This window comes from Heptranchias perlo, unplaced genomic scaffold (assembly GCF_035084215.1).
Source record: "Heptranchias perlo isolate sHepPer1 unplaced genomic scaffold, sHepPer1.hap1 HAP1_SCAFFOLD_55, whole genome shotgun sequence".
Classification (NCBI taxonomy): Eukaryota; Metazoa; Chordata; class Chondrichthyes; order Hexanchiformes; family Hexanchidae; genus Heptranchias; species Heptranchias perlo.
Window position 1 is genome coordinate 3472114 of NW_027139570.1, and position 5807 is coordinate 3477920.

At 44.1% G+C, this 5807-nt stretch overlaps 1 non-coding gene across 1 annotated transcript; it reads right to left on the minus strand.

The window, feature by feature from the left end:
- Positions 1 to 1841: 1841 nt before the first annotated feature.
- On the minus strand, positions 1842 to 1914 carry trnak-cuu (transfer RNA lysine (anticodon CUU)). The gene has a single exon. It is a non-coding gene; the product is annotated as a tRNA-Lys (tRNA).
- Positions 1915 to 5807: the final 3893 nt, after the last annotated feature.

Consider the following 5807-nt stretch of genomic DNA (forward strand, 5'->3'; position numbering starts at 1 on the left):
TATTTGAGGTTTACACCCTTTTAATCTGAAAGGATATATTGGCCTTGGAAGGAGTGCAGCACAGATTCACCAGATTGTTACCAGGGTGCAATGCGTTAAATTATGAGATATAAAAAAACGAGGCTTAAAATCACACATGTCACACTGCAAACAGTTTTCATTTTTGATACATGCATTAATGACCCGGACTTGGGTATACAGGGTATAATTTCAAAGTTTGCAGATGACACGAAACTCGAGAATGTAGTAAACAATGTGGTGGATAGTATCAGCCTGGTGAAATTGACTTTATTAATAGAGGCATAGAGTACAAAAGTAACAAAGTTATGCTAAACGTTTATAAAACACTGGTTAGGCTGCAGCTGGAGTATTATATTCAATTCTGGGCACCGCATTTCAGGAAAGATGTCAAGGCCTTGGAGAGGGTGCAGAGGAGATTTACTAGAATGTTAACAGGGATGAGGGACTTCAGTTATGTGGCGAGAATGGAGAAGCTGGGATTATCCCCTTAGAGCAGAGAAGGTTAAGGGGAGATTTAATAGAGGTGTTCAAAATTATGAAAGGTTTTGATAGAGCAAATAAGGAGAAACTGTTTTCAATGGCAGAAGGGTCGGTAACCAGAGGACACAGATTTAAGGTAATTGGCAAAAGAACCAGATGCGACATGAGGGAAAATAATTTACGCAGCGGGTTGTTATGATCTGGAATGCGCTGCCTGAAAGGCCGGTGGAAGCAGATTCAATAGTAACTTTCAAAAGGGGATTGGATAAATACTTGAAAAGGAAAAAAATTGCAGGGCTTCTGAGGAAAGAGCTTATGGGTGGTGAGACTACTTGGATAGCACTTTCAAAGAGCTAGCACAGGCACGATGGGCCGAATGATCTCCTTCTGTGTTGTATCATATTAAGTGTTGCTAGAAGGAGAAGCAACGCATTCCAAGTCAGAACAGAGACAGGAGACTAAGTCAGTTCCCCATTGTTTTTAATCAGACACTAGTGGTTTCCGTAGTGTAGCGGTTATCGCGTTTATTTTACACGCAAAAAGTTCCCAAGCGTAAACAATATGTTGAAACTTGCTCTCCATAAACATCCAGGGAGGCGTTTTTTCTCCTGCCAAAAAGGGCGACAGTGGCTGCTCCCTTCTTCTTGAAAAGCTGCATCTTTTACTTCATTAAACAGATAACTTTGAGTGAGAGAAAACTGATCCTCAGTGACACTCATTTCAAGTTTTATTCCCTTTTACTCTAAAAGGGTATATTGGCCTTGGAAGGAGCGCAGCCCAGATTTACCAGAATGTCAGCAGGGCTCGAAGGGTTAAATTATGAGAAGCGGTTACATACTTGTATTCCCTGGAATATCGAAGGATTTTTAGGATTTTGAAAGGTAGATAGACAAACCCTTTCCGCTGGTGAGGGAGTCTAAGACAATATCACAATATCACAATAGCTGTTTTACGAGTGAAAACGGCCCTACGCATCACTGTGAGCGTAAGAGACGAGTCTCTCGGTGCCGCATCCTGTACAGTGAATGTCAAAACTTTTAGAAGGTGCAGAAAGTGTTAGGGGTTCAAATGCACAAACCTCCAATGGGAATGAGATTTTCTCAGAGGTTGCAGCCTTCCATACTTCTCTTGCCCTTTGCGAGGCACCTGTTCCGGTTTCAATTTACAAACTGGACGAGTTGGTGATCACAGTACAACAGACTCAGCGGTCCCGGGTGAGAGAGAGAGAAATCAGCCCGGGCGCGGCCACAATGTGCGCGGTGACACTGCACGGGAGGTCAGGGGGGAGTCAGAGCTGGGGTTCGCCCCTGAAAGCAAAATAAAAATTTTAAAGGAGAATTCGCCCAACGTGGGGTTTGAATCCACGACCCTGAGATTAAGAGTCTCATGGTCTACCGACTGAGCTAGCCAGGCCTGAATCACCAGGCCACTCTTGTCTATCATTGCAGTAAACTCGCCCCTGGGTGTTCATGTGCAGCAATCCCAACATAACGTCCATATCATTGGCTGTGTTTATCTTTGAGTGTGTGTCCACCTGCAGGTTGATTTTGAACGAATACGAGTGTTTGTGTCTGTTTGCAACATTAAATAAAAGAGGGCATCAGACACTTCCCTCCCTGACTCTGGGGAACCAGTGGGACAGACTTGTTGTTGTGAGAACGCAAATAAAGCATTAATTGCGGAATTATACAGACTCTTATCAGCGCCAAAAGTAGCTTTACAATATACACACTCCAATAAATAAATAAATAATACAGATGCATGTGATACATTTGCAACTAACAGAGTCACGAAACCAGAGATATTATTTGTACCTAATACAAACACTCCCAGATATATATAAACAATCCACGTGCCTTCCATGGTGGTCTCGTGGTTTGGATTCGGCGTTTTTATCGCCGCGACCTCGGTTCGATTCCCGTTGAGGGAATTTGCTGCTCGAAAAAACAATTTCCAATTTTGTGGAATCATCGCAAATTTACGGCATAGAAGGAGGCCATTCGGACCATCGCGTCCGCGCAGGCCGAAAATGAGCCACCCGGCCGAAAATGAGCCACCCAGCCTCATCCCACTTTCCAGCACTCGGTGCGTTGCCTTTTTGGTTACACCACTTCAGGTGCATATCCAAGTATTATTTAAATGTAACGAGGGATTCTGCCTCTCCCATCCTTTCAGGCAGTGAGTTCCAAACCCCCACCACCCTCTGGGTGAAAAAAAAAAACCTCTGCTCCCCTCTAATCCTTCTACCAATCACTTTAAATCTATGCCCCCTGGTTATTGACCTCCCTGCTAAGGTAAATAGGTCCTTCACATCCACTCTATCAAGGCCCTTCATAATTTTGTACACCTCAATTAAATCACCCCTCAGCCTCCTCTGTTCCAAAGAAAACAACCCCAGCCTATCCAATCTTTCCTCACAGCCAATATTCTCCAGTCCTGGCAACCTCCCCGTAAATCTCCTCTGTAACCTCTCTCGTGCAATTACATCTTTTTTGACCAGTCTGCCAATTGGGATCTTGTCAAAAGCCTTGCTAAAATCCATGTCGACTACATCAAAGTACTCCAGGTGTGTTCTCACCAAAGCCCTATTTAATTGCAGCAAGACTCCCTTACTCTTATACTCCAACCTCCTTGCAAAAAGGCCAACATACCATTTTTCTTCCTAATTGCTTACTGTACCTGCATGTTAACTTTCTGTGATTTGTTTACAAGTACACCCAACTCCCTCTGAATATCACATTTATTGGACTCTCACCTTTTAAAAAATATTCTGCTTTTCTATTATTCCTACCAAAGTGGACAATTTCACATTTTCCCACCTTATACTCCAACTGCCACTTTCTTACCCAATCACTTAACCTGTCCACCTCCCTTTGCGTCCTCCTCACGGCTTACTTTCCCACCTACCTTTGTATCATCAGCAAACTTGGATACATTACACTCGGTCCCCTCATCTCAGTCATTAATATAGAATGTAAACAGCAATTGCATCATAAATTGTCCGCCCAGGATCGAAAGCAGGGCCGTTCGCGTGTCAAGCGAACTGGTAACCACTACACCACAAAAAACCGCTGGAGACTTATACTGGGCAGAGGGGAACCGACCAGTCACCTCTCTCTGCTCTGATTGGGACAGTTTTACCTCTCTTTAAACAACATCTCTCCTCTCCCACACTAAAATCATGGAATAGAATCATGGACTATTAAAGTACAGAAGGAGGCCATTCGGCCGTGATGCCCTGCCGACTCTTTGAAAGAGCTGTCCAATTTAGTCCCAAAAAACCCAGCCTTTTCCCCGTAACCTTGCAAATCAGTCCTCTTCAAGTACCTGTCCAATTGCCTTTTGAAAGTTCCTATGAAAGCTGCTTCCACCACCCTTTCAGGGAGTGGCTACCAGATCGTAACAACCCTCTGTGTGAAAAAAAAAATCACCTCATTTCCCCTCTAGTCCTAAAAGCTCTCAATCCTTCTCCACGGATGCCTTTTTACAAACATTTGATTCATCAAAACCACACAAGTTACACAGGAAAAAGTCTTCATTTTCAAGTAATTAATGTTCCGAAGGAGCTCCCTAATTTCCCTCTCCTAACCTTATGAATCAGATCATTCTCGTCTGGATCATTTTCCACATGAACCGACCTCCCCCCGTCAGGAAATAGCCATTCTGATTCTGTGACTGTGGCCAGCTTTGTTCGGGCAGTTGGTTTGACAGGGACCTCACACCACACCCTCCTCCCGTGTTTTCTTCCACATCCACAGATTGGGGCCGGGCCTGGACTGATTTTTTTTTCTCTGTCTCACCCGGGGCCGCTGAGTCTCCTACTCAGATCACAAACCAGCTCTCCGACACCCGATCACCAACTCACCCAGTTTGTAAATTGAAACCGGAGCAAGTGCCTCGTCAGAGGGCAAGAGATGTAGGGGAGGCAGCAACCTCTGACATATTCTCAGGCTCATCAGAGAGGTTTGTGTATCTGAACCCCTAATAACCTTCTGCTCCTTTTGAAGTTTTGATCATTGCACACGACGCGGCACTGACAGAATCGTCTCTTGCACTGACAGTCAAGCAAGAGAAGAGTTCACTCGCGAAAGCAGCGTAAAAGTTTAAAACAGAATTCGCCCAACGTGGAGCTCAAACCCTCGATTCTGAGATTAATAGTCTTATGCTCCACCGACTGAGCTATCTGAGCATGGTGAAGTTTTTCCATTTGGTCTGTTATTGCAGCGAGGCGGCTGCTGGCTCCGCCCGAGGGGCTGAATTTGGAATCGGAGAAGGATACAGCTCAGAAGCAGGCCATTCGGGCCATCGCGCCCGTGCCTTGCCGACAAGCCATGTACTAGATTCTCCTGAATTCCAAGGTGTGGAACGAAAGCGAACAACAAAAGCCCCTACATTCGACCGTGGAGGTACAGGCAATTCTCTGAGAAACCGGTTTGTCTATTTCCCGGTGTTTGCCTGTCTCTCTGGCTGTGATTATCTCTGTGCGTGTGGAGCTGCAGGCTGATTTTAAATTAATTAATTTGTTTGTGTATGTTTCTTGCAATAAATAAATGAGGGAATCAGACGCTTCCCTCCCTGACACGAGTGAGGCAGAATTCAGAGCAGGGTTCTGTTTATTGTGAAAAAGGCAATGCAATATGAATTCCGGAATTATTCAAACTCCTACCAGCGCTGAGAACAAGTGTGACCCCGACGTGATTTGAACACGCAGCCTTCTGATCGGCAGTCAGAGGCGCTACTGTTTCCTGAGCCTATTGTACTTTATTCCTATTTAATGACGGGAATATCCGCAGTCAGCTAAAACGAATTAAAAGATGAATCACAGAGAAAGGGAAATCCATGTTATATCTGATAAAATACCAAGCCACCATACCTTGTGGTCTAGTGGTTAGGATTCATCGCTTTTATCATTATGGCCCAGGCTCGGTTCCCAGTCAAAACACAACTTTTGAAAACTTGTTACATTAATCGCATGAACTTACTCAAACTCTGTGGGAAAAAAAACAATCATTGTTTTAATCACCATTAATTAACCGATAACGTTATTTTGCAGAATGAAAGGCGACTGAGGGAAGTTGGAAAACTTTAACAATTTCTTTTATGCGATGAACTTTTAATCCCTTCTCATTTTACACACTGTATTTTTAAGGGCTCGGTTTAAAATGTCCGGTGCTCGTGAGACCACGAAATCGTGTTAAATTTAACAGACCGGCTATTTCACAGAGAAAAAATAAATTTGCCCAACATAATGTCCCCACACTGGATCGAACCAGGAAATTATCACATTATGAAGCAAATGTGATAAC